Source organism: Protopterus annectens, chromosome 2.part2, assembly GCF_019279795.1.
Source record: "Protopterus annectens isolate FY-2018-M chromosome 2.part2, PAN1.0, whole genome shotgun sequence".
NCBI lineage: Eukaryota > Metazoa > Chordata > Ceratodontiformes > Protopteridae > Protopterus > Protopterus annectens.
In genome coordinates, this window is record NC_056730.1 from 1069435769 (window position 1) to 1069462512 (window position 26744).

Genomic DNA, 26744 nt, shown 5'->3' on the forward strand with positions numbered 1-26744 from the left:
GCAACATATATACTCTGTTACAGCAGTATGCCACCTATATTAACAACTGTGCACATATGTTAGGCAGGGGTATGGCATCAACAACTAGGGTGGTTTACTGGTACTACTGTAACTGTACTTTACATTCATTGCAATGGATGACATCTTTCTTCATGCATTAGCGTGCTATATACCCCTGTGGCGAGGTTGTGCATTGTGTCACAAACAGTGTGCCGGGTACTGTTGTATAGTGATTTGATATACAGAGTGTGCCAGGCACTGTCAGTCAGTTGTGGCCTGAGCACCAATATGTGGTATTGAACGTGTGTATCCTCTGACAGACAAATGGATGCTATATATGGCAGTTAAGTGATATCTGTAGTTAAGGGTGTAAAGTGTGCCACAGGACTCGCTCACACATATTGTTCATTTCTCTTTCAGGCTGATGGCCCACCAACATAATCCCTGTTACACAGCAGTGGAGGAACAGGAAATCCACCACAGCCTGGTGCAGCACTACTTGCTGCTGTTTTCCAGAAGCAGCCAGCACCAGCATAAGCAGACTGCACTGTGGCAAGATCTTGTTCGTCGGGTAAATGACATAGGCATGCATAACCGGACATATGAGCAGGTACGCCCTCACTGCAGTGATTTAATTTGACATGTCCAGCGGCATGCATCTGATATCCATAGACAACAGCTTGCCACAGGTGGTGGGGTGGCCATTCATCCCCCCCTCACCAGAGTGGAGGAGCTGCACCTAAGCATGGTGGCTCCTGGCCAACAACAGCAACTGCCACAGACATGTGTTGTCATGGAGGCTGGAGCCACCCAGCATGTTGACATGGAGCATGCAAGTAACATGCCCTATCTGTAGACAACAGTTACCTGTATTGTTAGATTATGCATACGTGAGATGTGTACTGTGTGTTTAGCAGTTGTGCTGCCTAGTGTTGTGCAATACTGATATTTGGAATATTATCTGTACAGCTGTGACTGTCGACTGTTGTTCTACTGTAGTTTAGCAAACCCACAGTAGCAATGCCAAAGTTGTGGCCACTGAAGAACTGTCTCATATTCTTGTAGGTCCCTCTGGTGTGACAGCAGGGCAGATGATCCATTATCGTGATTGTGTTATAACTTCAATATTGGTAATGAAATGTGCATGTCATAGGTGAGGTGCAGGCCATGTACACGTAACACACCTACGCATAATGCATGCTGTGCATGTTTGCTGTAAGACGTTGCACATCTCAGTAATGTCAGTAGCTGCCTCAATCACATGCAATACACAGAGCATCAGACACATTTGTGGCAACACCGTACTGCACATTGGATAGGCATAGTTGATACAGCTGTACACAACATAACACGTTTGTCAAACGCAGTACACCTCAACATGCTACACATGGTGTAACCACACACCCGCTGTAAGGTCACACTTCAGTATCCCACATGTCATCCACACAGCACACATGATATACCTGAGGGGTAGAGGCCTATCATGGGGCTGTGCAACACTCTTCAACACATAACACAGTCATATTAGGCAATGCTCCCTATTGGGCACCTCACACACCCATGTACAAAGTGGCTGTGTAATTGTGAACATAGCCACGGCACTGCAGTTTAGGTACAGCATGCTAGGCGCTGGTCTGTCACACATTAGTAGCCTTGAGTGACCTCATGATGCATGATGATGATGTCTCATGGTACTACACCCCATCCAGTTACAGTGACCACAGTACTACACATAGCAGTCACTGCTTTGCACCTCAATGCTGTGTGTGTGTGCAAACATATGCACCTATATACAATATGCATAGCATGTTGTGTGTGTGCAAACATATGCAACTACACACAATATGCATAGCAGTTTCCATCTGTACAAAGTGACACATATATGTCCTGGAATGCTATTGGGTGTATAAGGTCACATGACACACATTGGGTATGTGTGGTGTTTAATGTTGCAGTCGTGTAGCATGCCATGTCATGGCTGGCACTGACATATCTGCAATATGTCCCACACTCACCATAACCACTGTACAATGGCCATGTTGAGCATTGGTATTCCATCATGTATGCATGCACCACTCATCCCGTGTGTGTAAATAGCCTGCATGTGTTACACCTGTGCCCACTAATATCTGCTACAGACACAGACACTGTAATCAGACATGGAAATCTATGTGACACACAGATAACACATGCAGCCATGGTATGTATACATGTGAGTGATGGTGCACAGGGCATTGCAGAGCTGATAATACTTGCACAGCAATGTTGTGTCCTTGTACACATTGTGTTCCAGGGTGTAGCCAATCACTGCACAACTACACACATGCATCAAAGCCATGTATACTGTTATTAACTAGGGCTGTCTACACTCGCACTGCATGGTCTTGAGCAACACATATTCTGCATGCTGACACGTGTGAGGTGACTGTTTGCCTTGTGATAGTGTCACCCACCTTCAACCACTATTGAGTATGTGTTGGTTTGCTGGTGTGTGTGTGTATATCTGCTGTAGTGAGGAGTGTATTTGTGTGCATGTGTGCATGTGTTCATGTGTGCATGTGTGCATGTGTGCATGTGTTCATGTGTGCATGTGTGCATGTGTGCATGTGTGATAACATCATGTACAGATTGTAAAGTGTGTTTCCTGTCTTCCTCTCACAGGTGCTGAGGTTGGGTTGGCTGAATGCAGCAGGGAACCTGAAGTCACTTCCACAAATAGTGGAGATGATGATACATGTATTGTGGCACAGGCAGGTTTGACAGGGTCTGTCGTTGGTCTGCAAATTGACAGTACACAGCTTTCCACCCCATCTATGTGCACACTCATACTGCCAATACATCCCTCATCACCAATGGCCTTAGCCGAGGGACAGCATACAGTTGGCATTGACCAGGATAGTGTGGTATCCATGGCACATGTATCCCCTCACAGCAGCCATACTTGGATTCCTGGAACAGTACCACATAGGTGGATGTTCAGGGGTTCTCGTGGGAGCACCGCTCGTCGTAATGACCCGGGCAGATGTGCCCCCACAGGTCTTACAACCTCAAGTATGTTCCGGGCTGTAATGCAGGCACAGGCACGTATGGAACGGTACATCAGACAGGGACTAAGGGTGCAGAGGGCCCATTACACGGCTATCAAAGACAGTATCCGTGACCTTGCCGGTGCCATCCGTAATTACACCGAGGTCATTGATAGACATTGGGGGGAGACATTAGATGCCCTCCACAATGTGTTTTCCATGAGCCAGGACTGTGCGGGATGATTGAGACATCAACGCGGACATATGCCAGCAACACCAATGGCTGGCAGTCATCGCGGATGACCCACAGATCACAGCCGCTCCCGTAGTGGCAGTACCAGCCCTAGCAATGCAGGGGCTGGGCTGTTGATTGACCGTCCTAGTAGACCACATGCACGTGGCTCTGGCCAGTCCCAGCAGGGACATGGGTCCAGTCAACATACCTCTGCCTCTGATGATAGTACCCAGTCAGGCTTGGTACCCGATACTGTCCGTAGCACCCCTGCCAGGCACAGGTGCCGTGTCCGTGCCCAGAGACAATGATCTGTACAGCCTGGCAGGTACAGTCTGTGGCTGTCCCACAACCTCCCGTATATGGCAACCACATGGTGGAGCTGTGCGCATGCAGACACACACACATAAACCAAACACCTAGGGCTCACACATACACACACACATTACATCAACATTGGCCCATGCTGTATTGTTGTCCCTCACACACACACACATACATGTCGATTGGATGGTTCAATGTCAGGCTCTGGCAAACCAACAACACACCCTGTGCATATGATGAAACCTGTGCCACCTCCTGTCATCTGTTACATTGATGCAGGAACAGGCTAACATGGTGCTGATGCACAGGGTGACATTATAGCAGTGTAGCAATGTTAGCATGTTGTCAACAGGAAAGTGCAATGATATCCTTGTAGGTATATCTGAGCACGCATGATGCATCAAAGCTATGATTGTCAATGTAGTATTGTTTACACCAGTGTTAAGTCTGAGTATGTATTGTTCACCCATGTGCCACTTGGCTGAAGTGTATAGTGTTGCCAGCATGTGTTAGTGAGTGGACAGTACATGTGTGATGTGTGCAGTACAGATTAGCAGGTGTACATCTGTGAACATGGTGTGGGTGCACTGTCTGCATGTACGTGCATAGTGGACACATGGGACGTGTGACATACCCTGTATTACACAGTGTTAACATCTCATAGTATCTCTTGGTGGCCAGTATGTGTTCTACTACAGATATGTTCTAACATGGGTACACATGTGTGTATGACATGGTTTGACACTATGCTGTGGGTGATACTGTTACTATCTGTCAATGTTTTGCATTCTGGTAGTATACACAACCTCAACAGCCTGACTATAACCAATCATTAGATGATATCCTGACAACTGACACAGATGTAGGGAACTCAGTAACACTTGGATCCTTCTGGTACTATACTATAACAGTAACCAGTGGTATTGACCGCCACCTTATTCTTGGGACCACATCTGTTTGGCATATAGCCCTCTTAGGTACAGGCAAACACACTAGGGATATGTCCATCCACATCTGGAAATGCATGCATTGGCCTATAATGCATTCTCTGGATGGGACACATATCCTACACAAGGGTATCATACAGACAGATACCTGTTGTCCAGCACATGCTGTATAGCACTAAGCCAACTATAGCATAGTCATCCACATTTACTATACATACTATCCCGACAGTACTACATAGGTGGTAGCCCCCAACATGTATGTCGGTTACCAATGTGTACATACAGCCAAGTGTTATGTCATCTGTCCTTTGGTATCCACATATCCAAAGGTATTGTGGAGTCCCTCTGTGTATCACATAAGAAATTAGGGGCCTGTATGCATATCCACAAGGTTGTTGTACACCTATAATGACTGTCCATTATTGCCAGACTTTGTTGTGTATGAACATGTTTGACATATACCCCAGGCATGTACCCTCACTCACACTAGTCTATAGTAACTGTCATGGGTGTGTGTGCCACAGATGACCTTGGCCACAGATCACTACAGTGGCCGGCCTTGTCACATACATACATATGTGACCTATGATCTGAGAAGCAGCGGCACAATCTGTCAAAGGTAACAAATGTATTCATGTAGTACGCAGGCTACACACCTATGTACTAATTGAGGTCACATGTACATATATTTATTTGCCACACAGATACCTGATGTGTGCAATGCACATACTGTTTTAATCCTGATATGTCATACCATAGTAAAAGCAAAACCCACACCACATTGACTAACAGTGTCATACACACACGCACTCAGCAATTGCAGGATTCAAACCCATACCTAACTCTGTTATGATACTAGAGAGATACACATTAACACGACGCACTATATGCTTTATTGGGTGGTTTCTTTTCTCCTGCTATATTTGTAGGATGCTGACATCATCAGACTGGACATAGTAATGTGTGTACACTTTGTTTTATGCAATCCCAGGAATGAACCATGTGGGTCAGCAGGTGTTAACAGCTTGAACAGGACCCCACAATTCTTAGCTTGTGTTATCTATCTGTGGACAACTTGCCATTCCTTCATATGACAATACATATTTATGCTCAGATTGTTGATTTTGTGGATACAACATGTGTCTGGGATGTTGATAAAGGGTATTCAAAGTCTATGTGGGACGTGTGTAGCTCCGTTCAGTGATGTATGTCCTGGGTGGCTGCCCTGCAAACAGTGTAGCAGGTTTGGGAACCATGATCTGCCCATGAACATACCACAGTTTGTAGGGTTGTGTGTTTGTCAGCTTCCAATAGCTCTGTTTACGACTTCAATCATGATGGACTCCATGGCCTTGCAGATCAGACTTCATGGGCTTATTGGATTATATTTCCCATGGTCTGTTGTGCACCAACACTTGTGAGGAGTGCCATATGTTGCTGTAACACATTCAACGGTTTCAGATCCTGTCGAGAGGGTGAGGCTCAACAGACTGTTCAGGTGCAGGGTCTGTTTGTTCTGTAGTTCACTCATGACACATATAGGGAAACAATGTAATCCAATTGATGCCATGCTTTGGCTTTGGGGAGCTGTTTACCCATTCTACATGTGATATCTCCTGGTATGATGATAGGGCCTTTTGTCAGTGGGAGGTGGGTATGTATATATGGGCCTGTCTGACAGGATGTTGGCATTGTCAGTCAGGTACAGTTGGCCCTGACTCAGGACATATATGAGTGTACATTGCTATTTATGACATAGCTGAAGGAGGTGTCATGGTTCAGTCTGGACTCCTTTGCAGATAATCTTTCCAAAACACCAACAAACCTGAGCACTAAACCCCTGTTATACTCTTTTATACACTTAACACCCTACTGATCCTTTGTGATCAGTCAACAGAGTATGTCATCATAATATCCTGGCATGTCCAAAGGTTGGTTTCGTGTGTACTCTCCAGTCCAGCTGGTGAATATTGGAATTTTGACGCAATGTTACAACTGCCTTATGTACACAGACAACCCTCTCCTCCTCCCAACAAACTCAGATATATGTGAGATATGCAACTATATAGACATACAGGAGGATGAGCTCTCTCGACCCATGACTGGCACAGTCTATCAGGTGGTGAAGGTAACCACACACACCACAAATCCAGTCTCACATAGATCTATAGCGACAGCAATCAAACTACATAACAACACAAAAACATACTCGGAGGCTCTAAATAAACTCTGCCTAAGCAGCAGAGACCTCCAAAGCAGACACACAAGTAACTGCTACCCCACAACAATACCCACATATCACATAGTTCACAAAGTTAGTGTGCCACACAGTCACTGCCCTTAGGCTAAACAACACACCTAATACACTTGTAATAGGTGACACTTATTGTCAGACACACTGACGTCCCACTCACCAGGCTGAACAAGGAGATCGTCACTTTGAGCTATCTGTCGGGTGCCAGGATCCGCCACATAACACATGCACTCGGGTCACTCAAAAGCAAGTACAGAAATGGCTCCATCATTGTCCATGCTGGTGTGAATAACCTCAGATGTTCCTCCCTGAACTACATGACAAGAGACATAGAGGAACTCTCTGATCATGTAGCCCAGGCCAGTATGACCCTGACCTTGTGTAGCATCTTACCCTCACCAAGAATGATGTCACAGTATACAGAAAAACTGATCACTTTTAACAGTTGGCTAACATATTGGTGTCATTCAAAGGGGATCCAGTGTCTGTCAGCCTGGGATGACATGCTCGACATGCCACGTAGCTTCACTATGGACAGCTTGCACCTGTCACCCCTGGACTTTCGAATACTGGCTAAGGCTCTTGCCACCCCCATAGTGCCTTTTTTAAGCGAGGCTCAAAAGACAAACCCACCTCCATAGAAGTTACAAGGTAAAAGAAACTAAGGGTAATGCTGCTCAACACCATATGTCTTACCTTCAAAATGCACACACTCAGGACTCTCCTCAGTATGGAGAATGTCGATATTTGTGCAGTAAAAGACACCTGGTTTGGGCTCCAGAAAGCACACCAGCACTACCAGGTTATACTTCATACCATGCTTTTTGGCCACTAGTCTCGGACCAGCCAACAAAAATAGGGGAAGTATCCATATACATCACAGATACACACACCTCCAGGTTAGTAGCACTGCACGAAGCATCAGAGACCATACATGTGCAACTAACAGTGGGCAAAACTGCCTTTCAGTTTGTAGCCTGCTACAGGCCACCCTCCCAAACTCAGGAACCCTACTCGGCTTTCCTGGGAACACTGGATAATATGAAGGTCTCTCCAAACACCATTATATTGGGTGACTTCAAATACCCAAACATTGACTGGGAATACTACTCAAATGCTATGGCACAACTGGTCACCACACCCACAAGAGGGGAAAACATATTGGACCTGATCATCACCAACATGGGGACGCTATGTTCCACACCAGAGGTATACCCCTCATTGGTAAGGTCAGACCATACATTTATCTCACTGGATATCCATATCCCATCCCCACCCCCATCCTAGGTAATCTCGGTGAAGAACTTCTCAAAAGCAGACGTCACACTTCTCCAAACCAAGCTGGTATCCTTCAAAGACCCTGGAACAGTGGTAAATACGACTCAGACCGCTGAATCCTTTACAAATGCATTCTATGGACACCTACTGGAATGCATGGATTGTGCTATCCCAAATAACAACAAGACTCACTCCTCCAAAGGCAGGGGACCTGTCTGTTGGACCTCGGCCATTAATAAGCTATACAACAAAAGGAGGAGGCTACTACATGATAGAACACAATCCCAAAAAGGGAAGACATCTCTGATCAGTACTAATCAGTACTGATTAGTACAACTCTCCAGCTGGCACAAGCATCACTCATGAATTCATCTAAGGCCCGCTTCTAACGGAAAATTGCACCAGACACTTAGGACAATCTCAAGGCCTTCTTTAGTTATGTCAGGAACCTGGGTGGAAACTCACAGATATGCTGTGAGTTACTGCATACTGACTAAACATACCCTGAACCCACAGATATTGCCAACATCCTGGCAAACAGGTTCAGTGCAAATGTCTCCCCCCAACCCCCTAAAGAGCAACTGTCCATCCCAACAGAGTGTAGACTCCCTGACATCACAAATGAACAGGTGAGTGCTGCCCTCTCCAAAGCAGACAACACAGCATCAATGGGACCAGACGGTGTCCCGGCCTGCGTCTTACACGAGCTTCATGACAAACGTAACCCTCACATTAAGCCACTGCTCAATATGAGAGTTACTACAGGATATGTACCCAAGGAATGGCGTACAGCAACAGTGGTCCTGCTCCACAGAGGTGGTGCCACAACAGACCCCGGATGATATTGCCCTATAAGCCTAAATAGCCTGTTCTGCAAAGCTATGGAGCGTATTGTCATGGAACTCATACACATAGACATCGGGAACCTACAGACACTGGATCCTACACATTTCAGCTTTGTTGTGGGCAGATCTTGCCTCTTGAACCTGTTCGACTTCTTTAAACAGTTACCAGGTCCATAGACGTAGGGGAGGTTGCCCACACAGCCTATCTGGACCTTGCAAAACCCTTCAACGCAATACCCCACTTGGCCATTATGCATAGGCTCACCAGCTTCGATATCGACACATATGTCACAAGATGGATTGCTAACTGGATCAGGGATAGCACCCACATGGTCAGTATTGCAGGTGCCATATCTGACTATACACCAGTTACACATGGCATCCCATAAGGCTCAGTCCTGGGACCTGTCTTGTTCAGTTTATATTTCTCTGACATACAGGCTAACACAGGAGGAATATGGCTGACCATGTTCGCAGATGACAGTAAACTGGGTGCCATAATCAACTCTCCAGCTGGCACAAGCATCCTCAAACAGGATCTCACAGAGATGGATGACTGGTACCAGAGCCATGGCCTACAGCTAAATGCCATTAGATGCATAGTCATCCCCTTTGGGAATAACAACATGCCCACACATTACCACATAGGTGGTAATCCATTACGTACGGTAGGAGTTGTTAGGGATTTGGGGACACGAGTTGTTAGTACTCTCGCCTTTGACAATCATGTTGCCAAAGTGGTTAGACAGACCTTCTATATAGCCCACCTTATCCCATAAGGTTTCACATCTAGATCAAGTGAGGTCATTGTGCCCCTATACTCATCAGGTCCATGCTTGGATACAATGCCCCATTTGGGATGCACCTTACCCAACACCTGCAACAACTGTAATGGCCACAAAAGTACCACAACAAGTAGATCTAGGGACTCACGCAGATGCCCTGTGCAGTTCGGATAAAGAAACTCCAGCTCTACTCAGTCGCTTACCGCCTACTCGAATGCGATCTGTGCCTGTTGTTTAAAGCCATGTCCAACCCAGAATTAATGGACATGCTCCAACTCAAGATATCCGAATCCCTTGGAGCTACACTCTCCAGGGACGTAAACTTCAGCACAGATGTTAATAGGACATGCTGGAGGGACAGATGCTTATCGCAGAGGCTCCACTCGCTCCGAAATGAAATACCAGTCCGGCATAGGTAGAGCCCCCCACTGACCACCTACAGGAGACATCTTGACAAGTGGATGGGTGATCGTATGTTTACCCCTGGGATATCTTCTGGGTCCCTGCTAGACAGAGGCACAATAGACTAAACGTAAATGGGCTATCTTCTGTGACCTACTATTCACAGGCACAGTGTACTACTCTAACAGGGTTGCGAAAGCCAAACACACTCTGGCTAGGCTTATACATGCCCTAGGGCAGATAGCCTAGTATCAACCTCTGAACCTATGATAATGTTCGGGATGCACATTGTTTATTGATGATACTGATTGCAGGTTTTTTATCTTCTTTGCTTTCCCACTTTCTATGAACAACCTAAGTATCTGCAGAACATATTTGATTATGACAGGGTTCCACTGAATAGTGAGAGGTTCCTGGGTTAACACATGCAACTGCTGGATATGTGTGGCCCACTGCTGTACTCAGACATGGCCTAAGTGTGTGAGCATGCCCAGTTCAGCCTTTCAGTGTTTTGTTGCCTGACATTTGTCTCATTTATTCAAGTGTGTGAGCATGCCAAGTGTGACCTTTCAGTATGTTGCTGTCTGAGGTCCACTACATTTGTTGATGTGTGTGAACATGACCAATATTAACATTTATACTATATGTGTGTTGAAAATCAGGTTCTATTCTTACTGCAGGGCTCATCTTTGTGTCATAACTCGACAGGGATTATGATGTGCCTGCAGGGTTTCCATAAGATACTTTGCATAGACATATCAACATTTCTTCATACAGGCTGACCACTGAAATACTGTCATGGTTTAGTGGTTCAGTACTATGACTATAGTGCACAGTATCCTGGGTTTGAGGCCTGTCACTGCTTTATATTTTCATACTGAGCAGACCAGACTGCTTAAGGGCCAGTAGAGCAAATATGAGCATGTTGGCTTTTGTTCAGCTATGCCCAACTTAGACCAAGCTTGTCTAACATTGCTCAATGTTAACCATCATTGCTGAACGTTGCCCAATATTGCTCACCATTGACCACAGTTGTGCTAGTTGGCATGTGCAATTTTGTTTACATATACTAAATGGTGGTAAAAGCTGTTTAGCACTGATTTATATTGCTTAACACATGGCAATCATGCCTCAGGTGGTGCTGCAGGGCTGCCTATGTCGGATGCACATACTACACTCCCTATACATGTTTGAAAACAGGTAGTGTCAAGTTAGGCATCTCTTTTACTATATGTGCGAGTCAGAGAGAGGTATCATTTCCAGGGTTCCTACTGAGCCAGGGTATGTGCTATGTGTTGCCTCTTTGCCAAGGCAAAAGCATACTGGGCATGCCTCCTTCTGCCTACTGGGGCAGGCTCAGGTTGTTCCTCCTCCGAGTCATGCTCTACCTGTGATAGCCTTGGCAATGGTGGGGGGCTGTTTGGCCTGGGCCTATGCTGGTCCTGCTGCAGCTGTTTCCGCAGGATCATATTATGTAGCATAGCACATACCATGACAATTTGGGTACATGTAGTTGATGAGTACTGCAAGGCTCCACCAGATGTGTCCAGGCACCGGAACCATGACTTGAGCAGCCCAAACACACGCTTGATTACATTTCGTGTTTGTGCGTGTGCCTCATTATGACGTTCCTGTTCAGGTGTGTGTGCATTTCTGATGGGTGTCATCAGCCGCGGCTCCAGTGCATAGCCAACATTCCTCACTAGGTGACCATGAGGGATGTCCCCATTGGCAAATGTCTGGTACATCTGTGTCAGATGCCAGATATGGGAATCATGGTAGCTTCCAGGGCAGCCAGCACACACATTCAGTATTATGCCCTGGGCATCACACACAACCTGGCAGTTGATGGAGGGGAAGCCCTTGCGGTTAAAGTAGACCCTACCCCGCTCACCGGCTGGTGCTTTGATGTGTATGTGCGTGCAGTCTATTGCACCCACTTCCTCAGGGTATTCCGCTATTTGCTGGAAGAGACACATATTGCTGGCCAATACCTCACAGGAATTGGGGAAATATACATGATCACCAACATGTGCTGACATGGCATCCAGGAACTGGTGCAGTACCCTGGATGCTGATGCCTGTGATATCCCCATCATACCACCAGTTGGTCTCTGGAAGGTACCTGTTGCTAATATTCTTAAGCCAACACATACCTTGGTTTCCACTGGGATGGGTTCCCCTCTGTTGGTTCTGTGTGTGAGGCGTGGCCTGCACAGCTCAACAATTTGCTGCATGAGGTCTCTGTCCACACTATAGCGCTCCACTATCTGCAGCTCATGTAGCCCCTAATAGGTTACCCTGGGTTTGTACACTCTTCTCCGTCGCCTCACTGTGGGTTGTCCAGCAGCATTCGCATTGTCACCACCCTCAGCATGTTGCATATGTCACCTTATAACAGCAATGGCAGCCTCTAACATTTCTTTGTCTCAGTAAAGCTTTTTCAGTTTTTACTTCTATTAGCTTACTGCAGTGTTGCAGTGTCTCTGAGAGAAATATAGTGGAATGTTGTTTACAGAGTTTTAAGTGCTGTGCTGTGCTGGGCTAGTGTACTGCCTGTGTAATTGCCTAATTCTGATTGTTTTCACCTGCTAGCTCTACTAGTACTCCCTGGTTAACTTCCTGCTATTTGCTGTGCTTCCTTTTCCCTTTCTGTTTCCTCAGGGGGGCAGCGCCGCACACAAGCGCAAACATGCTCACACCAGCACACATGCGCGCACTCATGCTGACACGGAATAAAACTTGCTTATTCTTGCTAAAACGCGTGCATAATGGCACAAATGCGCTTAAACAACTTTAAACAACCTTAGACATGCTTACTCCGGCTTAAACACGCGCACACAGGCGTACACGTGCGCACACAGACTTACTCGGATATACAGGCGTGCACCCGTGCGCAAACACGTTGCAAGCACTTCTACAAGAAACTTTAGTGTTATCCACGGCATACACCTTCAATTTCTTGACTTTAGCTAGGGTACCTGTTGACACACCTCTTGCACTGATGAGTAACTGACAGCAAACACATGCCACTCTGCTGCAATGAGCTTCACTTCTTTCATACATTCCCCCCTCATGATGTCACCTATCTTCTACTCTGATACTCCCCTTATCCTACTCCTACACTCCACTGACTGTGCTCATTTGCTATGTAAACTTGGGATTCACTATCTTTACCCTCATTTGCATAGGATTGCCTACTAATGCTTGGTTGCATCTCTTAGACTGAGCTTCCCCCTTAGCAACCTCTACTCGGAAGCTATGTTGTCGTCGGCCTGCCATTCCCTTGCATTGTAAATTAGGAATTACAATAAAATCCGCATTTGTGGATTTTAATTATTGGTTTTCTGGTTTTTAGAGCGCTGTGCATTTGCGTGGCACTGCGCTACGCTTAAACATCGGTGATCGGGATTAAAAAAAAAAAAACTTTTATTTTTATTTTGCATCGGTGAACCTTGCCAATGGCCATATATTTGGCCATTGGCATGCTTCCTCAACCAGATGCAACCTTTATTTGGTGCTGTCACGGCTCCATTTTGCTATTTGCAGAATGGTACTCAGTTGTCAACTGAGTACATTTCTGTAAATAACACTATTCTTACTCGGACAGGTTCGGGTTTCCTGGATCGCAAATTTACCTCATTTGCATAGCTTTCACCTGTAATTGAGGTAATTTGCATATCCAAGCCCTGTCCGTGTAAGACTCATTTTAGGAGCTCTGTTGCACGCTCCTACCGGCTGTTCCTGGATCTCTCGACGGACATGTTGGCTGCATGGAGTCTCCTCATGTTTTAAAACTTTTACTAAATTTGGGTATTGTGAGGTCAGCAGATATGTATGCTGTCCTACGATTGCACCTCTATACATGTAATCAGTTTTAGGGAGACCCATACGTCCTTCATAATTGGGAATATATAGTCATTGTATACACTGACTTTTATAAATCATTTGATAAGCATGAAGTATCCTTTTTGCTTTCCTGTCCAACCAATCCAACACCTTTTGGGTCCAGTCAATCGCTCCAAAACTGTAAGTTAGGACAGGAAGAGCAAATTTGTTTATAGCTTGGACTTTGTTCCTATAAGTCAGCCTTGTTCTCAGTATTAATTTTAGTCTTCAAAAATATTCCTTAGTAAGCTGTATTCACATTTGTTCATGTTTTATTGTTGATACTTCATCAGTTCCTAAATATTTATACACTCCCTCTTGCACAAGTTCTTTTACATCACATGCCTGCTCCAGGCTGATATTTTCTTGGTTCTGCAGCTTTCCTGCTTTAAAGATTGCTTTTATTAAGACCAAATGACATTCTTATATCATCTAAAAAAGTTTTGACCACTTGCAGTTGTGCTTTCAGTATTTTCTCTGATGAACTATACAGTTTTAAATCATCCACTAAAAGAAGATGAGAAGTCTACACTTTGTTATTTTGTGGAAGTGAAATTATAGCCATGACCTAATCTGTTAAGTAGACAGCTTAATGGGTTAAGGGCAAGACAAAAAAGCAGTGGTGACAAAGAGTCATCCTGGAATACCCCCCTTTGAATTTTTATCCCTGGAATAATAATTTGTCCTTTATCATGGCTTAACTGCAAAGTGGTTTGCTACTGTTTTATAGTCACTGTCATGTAATCAATCTGTATAGGGTGTATCTTATCCATGTTTAAACACTCTTTTATTCATGAATGTGGGATACTGTCAAATGGTTTTATGTAGTCTATCCATGTCATATTTAAATTATTCCCCTTTTTACAGTTCTCCATTATGATTTTATTTCACAACAGATAATCCTTTGTTCCATATGACTTTCTTTTGTTACCCTTTTTTTCTATTGCCATGATTGAGTTTTCTTTTAAATGACTATGAACTCTGTCACCACCAATTCTAGTGTTCATATATTGTCAGAAGGCAAGATATTGGTGTATAGTTTTTAGGACAGCTTGCAGGTTCAGTCCTAAGAAGGAGTATTGTTTTCCTGTTGTTAACCAGGTCAGTGTCTTTTCAAGGTGTGCATATAAATAGTTCTTACTCATGGATAAATCTTCATGTAAAGATAGTAATACTTTTAGCTAGAATTTAGGTACTGCAGCTGAGCCTGGCAGTTTCCAATTAGGAGCTTTTTTGATTTTGTTTCAATTTTTCTGGAGATGATTTCATCCCATTTCATATCCCATACATTTGAACTTCTTATTCTTTCTTTTCCTTCTATCCATTCAGCATCTTTATTATGTTCCACAGGATCTTCATAGATACTTCTCCAAAATGTATGCATTTCTTCTCTTTTTGGGGGTGTTTTAATTCCTTTTTCCTTGTTTTACAATTATCTATAAAACTTTTTTGGGTCATTAATAAATTGCTTATTTTGTTCTTTCCCTTTATGTTTATCTGCATAGCTTCAAAGCTTTTTCTGCCTGTACGGATATTTTTAGTTTATTATTGTGACAGTGCATGATAGATCCTGATCTGTTCTAATACTGCGCATTGCTTTTATCATGTCTATCTTTCTGAGTATTTTTGATGATCTGTTCCCTCTTCTGTATTCATCTAACAGTGACACTTCTTGTCTTAATTGCTTTATACTCAAATCGCTGACTGGAAGAGCGGCAATAAAGGCTCCTCTGATGTCCACCACAAAGCGTTTAATAAATAAAAAGCTACACAGCACAATAGGTCCACAATAAACACACACGAAACATAAAAGGATCAGTGTTAAGCGCTTTCATCTGCGTTTGCAGACTTCATCAGAACACTGCTTACAAAATAGATCTTGATATTTAAACTGTATTTGGCAAAATTACTCTAGTGATTTAAAGACATATACATAAATAAATATATTGCACATCTTTCCATAATTAAAATCACATAAATAAAGCCAATGTGTATGAATAAAGATTGATTATACAATTTCTGACTTCTCCATTACTTGCTCTAGTGTATACTTAATATTGATAATTTATTCTTATTAAATTAAATTCATAAAATATATGCATATATTTTATACTAATGCCTATCTATTTACTATTAATACTTTTACAATCATACTAACTGTAATAAATATAATAAATATGATAAAATAGAATAAAAAATATAAAATATGTATATAAAATATTAAATGAAGGTATAAAGATATGAAAAAACAATATATATCTCTATAATGTTTATATTACAATTATTCACATTTTTAGAAAGGGTTTGATGCTTATAAAATCATTGAGTCCTGGTTTTCTTGTGGCATCTGTTAATATCTGCCACTGACTCTCTTTACAGGCTAAGTTATTTTTCCACTCACCTCCTGTTTGATTTGGATATTCTTGATCAATAATAGTAAATGTAAAGGAATGTTTTTCTCCTGCCTCTTTGATATGTCTGTACAAGGCATTCTTCTGATCTTGAATTTTAATTCTGTAATAATGTTCGTAAATCCGCTTTTTTAATTGTCTCTCTGTCTTTCCAATGTAGAAAGCAGGACAGGATTTACATATGGCTAAGTACACTACCTGTTTAGTATAACAGCATCCCCCTCTACTCTTAATTCTTGTATGGTTCACATCTTCTAACTTTGTATATGTAGTAGTGTTGATATATTGACATTGTGAACAATTTCCACATTTTCTTGTAGATGAATCTATATTCTTTTTGTTGTTCTTTCCTTGGCTCCCTGTCTTTTCTATTAATTTCTTGATATTGGGGGCTGTCCTGTACACTATTGTTGGTTGATAACCTAACTTATCTCTAGTAACATCTGTGACAGTTATGATATTCCAACATCTCTCCACTATCTCCTTTATGTAGTTCACATATGGTGAAAATGTTAACACACATACTCTTCCTTCCTTAAATATGTTATATGTATGATTTTTATGTGTGACTTCACTTCTACCCATTAATGGTATATATTTATGATTCCATTCTGTACTTACATATTTGATAGTGTCCTTCAATAAATCTGTTGGATATCCTCTATCTTTGAATAATTTGTATATAAAAGTCATCTCACTTTCCATATCTGTTTTAGTAGATGACATCCTAGCTCTATACATTGACCCTTTACAATATTTTTAAATGTATGTCTAGGGTGATTACTACTAAAATATATGTAGTCATTAGAAAATGTTACTTTTCTGTGCACCTTAGATGCATATCCATCATCCACTTTATATATAAATGTATCTAAATAGGAAATACCACTTTCACTAATATTATCGTGAATTTTAAAAATGTGTGGTTGTATTAATGTATTCCATAAATTTCAATATATCTTAGTTATCTCCTTCCATAAAATAAATATATAGATCTAAAACCTGGCATAAAACATTATATTATCTTTATATATACTATTTAATACATGAGTATTCTCCCAATCTAGCATCACTAGATTAGCAAAATGGGTGCACATGATGCACCCATTGCCCTTTGTTTTGTCTAAATATCTCTCCTTCATATGATATATAGTTATGGTCTAGAGTTAATGACATCATATCTAAAATAAGGACAATTTTATCCCAACTAAAGTCAGAATATGTTCTCAAGCTGTTGCAGAAATAGTCTAACCCTTCTTCCTTCGGTATACATGAGAATAAGTCACAGACATCTATTGTCACAAATTTGTATTCTATATTACACACCTGTGGTGTTAATTTCTGTAAAAATCCCAGAATCTATCATCAAATGTGGTATATTTTTATATATATTTTTGACCCATCTGTCACTAGTATACCCAATGTTAAAAGTTTTTGATTTAGAACCTGAAATGATGGGTCTGAAGGGTGGTTGAATAATAGATTTATGAATCTTGGGGATACCCACAATATGTGCCATCTTAGGATATTCTATCCGTATAAACTCATACACTTCCTTAGTAATTCTATTATCCAATAGATATTCTTCTATGTATAAATCTATACGCCTGTATCCTATATTTACTTGATTCACTGATATAGTTTCATAGTTACCAGATTCATATAAGATTTTTTGTATGGCAGCTTTGTATTCATGATTCGGAAATATGACCACCTCCCCTTTGTCTGGTCTCATTATTCTGATATCAGAATTCTTGATCAGATTATTCAAACATTCTCTCTCTTTTGTACTTAAATTATCCTGTTCTGTATTGTACTTTTGTTTATACCTTATAACATTCCTATTAAATTGATATATGTCATTACATACCATATTCTCATAGTGGCTAACAATGGGGTTACTTATAGGGATATAACTACTCTTTTTCTTTAATACCCCCTCTGAATGGGGTCTGTTTTGTTCACTTTCATTAAATTGTAGGGCTAGGTTTAGCTTCCTACAGTATAACTTGATGTCTTTTATACTTTCTACTAATTTGAAATTCGAATTTGGTATAAATTTCATACCTTTTGCTAATAGTGTATAGAATTCCTCTTTGACTATAAAATCTGAATAATTGTATACTTTAAAACCATTAAAAGTGCTCATAATCTGAGAACTATTTACATTCTTTGTATTATCAACTGCACTATTTGCTGGAGACTCTCTTTCAATATTTTTCGTGACTTCCTTATTCTTAAACACATTGTCCTCTATTCCATCTTTTACTGGGATTTCTTGTTGAATTTGTTGTAGTACTGTGGGTTTTCTGTATGTTGGATGAAACCTTCCCCCTGAAAATTTTCTTTATATTCATCTCTTACATCTCTCTCACTACTTTCTATTACTATATGTGGACTTCCTTTCAATGGCCATATATATGCTTTATTAAGCCCTATAGGCTTCCACATCCCTGTCTAACTTACTATGTTTCTAGCAAATATACTTTGTGCCTGTTTGTCTGCCACATAGAACTGTTTATTATATAGTTCCTTCCATGCATCAAATTCATGGTGTGATAATACTTTGATTAATAATTTCCACTTCATGAATCAGGGTTGATATTTTCTCATCATTATATTGTATTATTAATTTCATATATTTTGTCCCAAATTCATCAAACAAGTTATTAAATTCAAACCTGACTTGATCATTATATATCAATCCCATTGGTAATTTAAAAAATCTAATGCCTTTGGGTACAACTTGAATATTTATACATTTGTTGAGATATGCATTGTCTACCTTTAAATTCTTTATAAGGCTTTTTTTCCCAAAATTAAAATCATTTCTTTTAAGAATTACTATTGTTTTACCACTAGAGGGCGTGGTGTTTGATATACTGTGTTGAAATCATATTCATTATTTAAAAATACATTAAAATCATCATTCATGTTAACAGCTTCTTTATATTTACTGTCCTTTTGGTAATGAGTCTCATTTACAAACATGGGCTTATTAGGACTAGAACTATTTTTTATGAAAGTACCTTTAGTTGTGCCCATTTCCTTGTTTCCTGTTGTAGCATATGTTTTAAGCACAGTGTGTGCTTTAGGTTTAACTTTCCTCTCATTGTCCAAAGCGATCCTGTAACATGCTGAAATCAAAGGTAAAGTCTTTTCTGGAGTTAACACAAACTTGTCTTCTGTTTGTACCATCTCCAAAGACTCCCTGTGTGTCTCCGATAGACTGTGGCTGGGCTAGGTTGTCCGTTTGGAATATCCATTATCACTACGAACCAACCATTAAAATTATTTCTTTTTAGAGCAGCAATGTGAATTAACGTTAGGCTGAATTACCTGCTCAAATGTCTATCAGAGCTGTTTTGTTCATATCCATTAGACTTTGAAACATGTTGAAAGTTTCCTCATTTCTGTGTGTAGACCTATAACTTCATTTCGTAACTGTGATAGTTCATTCACCTCAGGGCTTGTCTGCGTGTCCTCACCGATACCAGCCATGCCTGCAGCAACAACAAGGAAAATCAGTAAAAGTAAACAACTGATACTCAAATGGCTGACTGGAAGGGCGGCAATAAAGTTCATAGCTCCTCTGATGTCCACCACAAAGCTTTTAATAATTTAATAAGAATAAATTATCAATATTAAGTATACACTAGAGCAAGTAATGGAGAAGTCAGAAATTGTATAATCAATCTTTATTCATACACATTGGCTTTATTTATGTGATTTTAATTATGGAAAGATGTGCAATATATTTATTTATGTATATGTCTTTAAATCACTAGAGTAATTTTGGCGCCAAATACAGTTTAAATATCAAGATCTATTTTGTAAGCAGTGTTCTGATGAAGTCTGCAAGCGGCAGATGGCTTAACACTGATCCTTTTATGTTTAGGTATTGTGTTTATTGTGGACCTATTGTGCTGTGTAGCTTTTTATTTATTAAGCTTTGTGGTGGACATCAGAGGAGCGAACCTTTATTGCCGTCTTTCAGTCAGCGGTATTTGAGTATCAGTTGTTTACTACTGATTTTCCTTGTTGCTGCTGCAGGCATGGCTGGTATCGGTGAGGACATGAAACAAGCCCTGAGGTGAATGAACTATCCCACGATTCTGGCGGAAGTTATAGGTCTACACACAGAAATGAAAACTTTCGAACATGTTTCAAAGTCTAATGGATATAGACAAAACAGCGCCTGATAGACATTTGGAGCAGGTAATTCAGCCTAACGTTAATTCACATTGCTGCTCTAAAAAAGAAATAGTTTTAATGGTTGGTTCGAGTAGTGATCGGATAGTCCAAGCGGACAACCTAGCCCAAGCAGATCTATCGAGACACACAGGGAGTCTTTGGAGATGGTACAAACAGAGACAAGTTTGTGTTAACTCCAGGAAAAGACTTTACCTTTGATTTGAGCATGTTACACGGTCGTTTGGACAATCAGAGGAAAGCAAACCTAAAGCACACACTCTGGAAATGGGCACAACTAAAGGTACTTTTCATAAAAATAGTCTCTAGTCCTAATAAGCCCATGTTTGTAAATGAGACTCATTACCAAAAGGACAGTAAATATAAAGCTGTTAACATGAATGATGATTTTAATATTTTAAATAATGAATATGATTTCAACACAGTATATCAAACACCGCCCTCTATTGGTAAACAATAGTAATTCTTTAAAAGAAATGATTTTTAATTTTGGGAAAAGTTAAAGCCTTATAAAGAATTTAAAGGACAATGCATATCTCAACAAATGTATAAATATTCAAGTTGTACTCAAAGGCATTAGATTTTAAAATTACCAATGGGATTGATATATAATGATCGAAGGTTTGAATTTAATAACTTGTTTGATGAATTTGGGACAAAATATATGAAATTAATAATACAATATAATGATGAGAAAATATCAACCCTGATTCATGAAGTGGAAATTATTAATCAAGTATATTATCACACCATGAATTTGATGCATGGAAGGAACTATATAATAAACAGTTCTATGTGGCGAACAAACAGGCACAAAGTATATTTGCTAGAAAACATAGTAAGTTAGACAGGGATGTGAAACCTATAGGGCCAACAAAGCATATATATGGCCATTGGAAAGAATAATAGAAAGTATAGTGAGAGAGATGTAAGAGATGAATATAAAGAAAATTTTCAGGGAAGGTTTCATCAACATACAGAAAAACCCACAGTACTACAACAAATTCAACAAGAAATCCCGGTAAAAGATGGAATAGAGGACAATGTGTTTAAGAATAAGGAAAAGCGAGATATACTGAAAGAGTCTCCAGCAAAATAGTGCAGTTGATAATACAAGAATGTAAATAGTTCTCAGATTATGAGCACTTTAATGGTTTAATGTATATAATTATTCAGATTTTTGTAAAAGAAGATTCTATACATTGCTGGCCAAGAGCATGAAATTTCTAATTTTAAAGCATCAAAGACATTAAATTATGTACAGCCTACAATTTAATGAAAGTGAACACAGAACCCAAACTGAAGGGTATTAAAGAAAAAGCAGTTATATTCCTATCAGTAACCTGTTAGTACCTATGAGAATATGGTTTGTAATGACATATATCAATTTAATAGGAATGTTATAGGTATAAACAAAAGCACAATGAACAGGACAATTTAAGTACAGAAGAGAGAATGTTGAATAATCTGATTAAGAATCTGATATCAGAATAATGAGACCAGACAAAGGGGTGGTCATATTTCCGAACCATGAATACAAAGCTGCCATACAAAAATCTTATGAATCAGGTAACTATGAAACTATATCAGTGAATCAAGTAAATATAGGATATAAGAGTATAGGTTATACATAGAAGAATATCTATTGGATAATAGAATTACTAAGAGTGTATGAGTTTATCACGGATAGAATATCCTAAGATGGCACGGTATCCCCAAGATTCATAAATCTATTATTCAACCACCCTTCAGACCCATCATTTCAGGTTCTAAATCAAAACTTTTAACATTGGTATACTAGTGACAGATGGGTCAAAATATATATAAAAATATACCACATTTGATGATAGATTCTTGGGATTTTTACAGAAATTAACACCACAGGTGTGTAATATAGAATACAAATTTGTGACAATAGATGTCTGTGACTTATTCGTGTATGCCGAAGAGGTTAGACTATTTCTTACAACAGCTTGAGAACATATTCTGACTTTAGTTGGGATAAAATTGTCCTTATTTTAGATATGATGTCATTAACTAGACCTGGACCATATGTCATATGAAGGAGAGATATTTAGACAAAACAAAGGAGTGGCAATGGGTGCATCATGTGCACCCGTTTTGCGAATCTAGTGATGCTAGATTGGGAGGCTCATGTATTAAATTGTATATAAAGATAATATAATGTTTTATGCCAGGTTTTGGACAATATATTTATTTTATGGAAGGAGATAACGAAGATATATTGAAATTTATGGAATACATTAATACAACCACACATTTTTAAAATTCACGTATAATATTAGTGAAAGTGTTTCCTATTTAGATACATTTATATATAAAGTGGATGATGGATATGGCATCTAGTGCTGAAAAGTAACATTTTCTAATGACTACATATATTTTATTAGTAATCACCCTAGACATACATTTAAAATATTGTAAAGGGTCAATGTATAAGCTAGGATGCGTCTACTAAAACAGGTATGGAAAGTGAGATGACTTATGGGAATTATTCAGATAGAGGATATCCAACAGATTTATTGAAGGACACTATCAAATATGTAAGTACAGAATGGAATCATAAATATATACCATTAATGGGTAGAAGTGAAGTCACACATAAAAATCATACAGATAACATATTTGAAGGAATATGTGTGTTAACATTTTCACCATATATGAACATAAAGGAGAAGTGGAGATGTTGGAATATCATAACTGTCACAGATGTTACTAGAGATAAGTTAGGTTATCAACCAACAATAGTGTACAGGACAATATCAAGAAATTATTAGAAGGAAAGAACAACAAAACAAAGTTAGAAGATGTGAACCATAAGAGTGGGGGATGCTGTTATACTAAACAATTGGTGTGGGCATATATAAATCTGTCCTGCTTTCTACATTGGAACAGAGACAATTAAGCAGTTCTGATTATTACAGGGTAAAATTCAAGATCAGAAGAATGCCTTGTACAGACATATCAAGAGGCAGGAGAAAAACATTCCTTACATTTACTATTATTGATCAAAAATCAAACAGAATTGATTGGAATGAAAACCAGGACTCAATGATTTATCAAACCTTTCACGCAAATGGCGGGATAATTGTAATATAAACATTATAGAGACATATATTGTTTTCATGTCTTTATACCTTCATTTTAATATTTTATATACATATTTTATATTTTTATTCTATTTTATCATATTTATTATATTTATTACAGTTAGTATGATTGTAAAAGTAATAGTAAATAGATAGGCATTAGTATAAAAATATATGCATATATTTTATAATTTAATAAGAATAAATTATCAATATTAAGTATACACTAGAGCAAGTAATGGAGAAGTCGAAATTGTATAATCAATCTTTATTCATATTGGCTTTATTTATGTGATTTTAATTATGGAAAGATGTGCAATATATTTATTTATGTATATGTCTTTAAATCACTATACAGTTTAAATATCAAGATCTATTTTGTAAGCAGTGTTCTGATGAAGTCTGCAAGCGGCAGATGAAAAGCAACACTGATCCTTTTATGTTGTGGACCTATTGTGCTGTAGCTTTATTTATTAAATGCTGTGGTGGACATCAGGAGCTGCAGAACTGCTATTGCCGTCTTTCAGTCAGATTTGAGTATCAGTTGTTTACTTTTTACTGATTTTCCTTAATTGCTTTATAGTTTTCTCTATTTGATACTTCCATGATGGCATTTGATTTCTCACATTTTTTTCCTTTATTGCCATGTGTTTTTGTGGTAAGACTTTATCTGTTATTAATTTAGCTGCATAGTAATATATCCTATTTACTTCTGTTATAATGCATGGATTTTTATGAACAGTCCTAATTAATGTGTTCATTTGTTATATCAAATGTCTAACATTTTGGGTTTTATTGACTTTCTGTAGTCTGTTTCTTTCATTGATCTTAATATGCCTGTCCAGCTCTATTAAGTCAAGCAACTCTTCTCTTAAATAATTTTTGTCTAAACTGAGGGCACGTCCTTTGTTTTCCATTTCCTGCAGGCATTCTACAGAAAGTTCTACACCATCTTCCTGTGCCACATTCTCTTCAGTTTCATCCTGTGTCATCCATTGCTCTTTCATCTGGGAACTCACTGGCCTATAACTTTACAACATTGACTGCTTCAGAGATGCCTTGATTTCCTGTTCTTTCCCTTGCTGTGCAAATCCAACTTAAATTTTGCACTGGTTTCCTATGGAAGGCTCCAAAGTATCTCCATATAGCAACTGATCAGATGTTTTCTGCTGCAATGGTTTCTACTTAATTTGGGGATCCATTGCTCTATCCTGTTGTGGTGTTATCAGAGTTACATTTCTACCCTAAATCCTTCACTTCACAGGTAATCCATAATCTCAGTGTCTATTTCTTTAACTTTTCCATTACTAATCATCTTTTCTACTTTTTCTCTTTATTTTCTTATTTTTTTTTGTATTGTGTATTGTAAAAGTTTCCATATCTGGATGATTTTGCTTGTATTTCTCTACAAATGTCTTTGGTGCAATTCTTTTTGCATTGATTAGTTTTGCTTTCTCCTTTGCATAAATATTGTACCATATTTAATCTCTTTTTCTTTTCCATGTCCATATTTCTTCTTCAGATGTCTCCTGCTCCTCCTGTTTCTCCTTACTTAGGGAACACGTTGTTCCATCATGCTGTGACTTAACCTGTCTTACGCTTTCTACACCAAATCCTTTACTTTGCAGGTATTCCATAACTTCAGCTTCTATTTTTTTTGGGTGTAATTACTATTACTATTATGTAGATAGATTATATATCCATCCATCCTGAACCCCTTTTCCCATTTTGCACATGGGGTTGGGATGTCACTTCAGTAGTGGCAGTCATCTTGAGCCAAGGTTTACACTGCCAGGAAACTAGCCCTGCTATGGTAGTTCATTCATACCACTCACTCGCAAATGCACTCTCACCTACGGCCAGTTTAGAGTGTCCAGTCCTGGTACCCAGAGGAAACCTACATGACCACAGGGAGGACATGAATACTCCACACCAAAGGCAACAGAGCCGAGAATCAATCCAGAGAACCTCTTGCTGTGAGGCGACAACGCTAACTGGTGCACCAGAGTGGCTACCCTAAACAAGTAGATAGATTATATATATCTATCTATATATCACACACATTTATATATGCATACATGCTTGAAATTAATTTGGCAGATGATAGATAGATAGATAGATAGATAGATAGATAGATAGATAGATAGATAGATAGATAGATAGAATGATAAACAGAAAGTTTACACTAGGACTGCCTCTATACTACTTTGTACTTGTAGACTCGCACTAGTATGCTTATTCTCCAGTCATACGGGATACTCTTTTCTCTCCATACTGTTATGAGTATTCTCAAGAGCCATTTCTCTCCATCTCACTCAACATTTTGATCACTATCTGTTTGACCTCATCTGAGCCTGTTCTCACCCTGACTTAATTTATCTTAGTGCTACACTTTTCTACTATGGTGGGATCTTTTTCCTCTTCCATTGTGAGTTGTGTTTGGGGGCAGTACAGCTTTTGTAGGGTTTTCTTCATTCAGAAGCTGCTGGTAGCAATCATTCCATCTGCCTTTGATTTCCTGTGGACTGGTGAGCAGGTTATTGTTGACATCCCTTATGAAGGGTGTTTGACTATCTTCTTTATCTTTCTTTCTTTGTCTTGCAACCTGATAGTTTCTTTGTGCTGTCTATTGAGTCACTTTCCAGAAGCTGGTAAAGTGCTTTTGATGCCTAATTCTTTGCAACTGCAAATCTTTTAGACTCTTTGTTAGCCAACCAGTATTTCTTCTTAGCCTGGTCCATCTTTTTCATCTCATACTTTTTTCTGCACTTCTTCTTTCTTCTCATGACTTCCTGGACTTCTGCACTTCACCACCAGCTTTCCTGATGAATCTTGCTTCCATACCTGGGTAGGCTGCATTTCTGTTCTATAGTGCTTACGCATGCTATTTTGAGGTGCTGCCATTCTTCTTCAAATCCACCTATTTGCTCTTCTTCATGAATTGCTAGAGCCCTATTTAATTCCTTGAAGTCTTGTACTTTTACTCTAGTCAACTTCCAGTCTTCAGCTTATTCTCTGTTGACCTTAGAG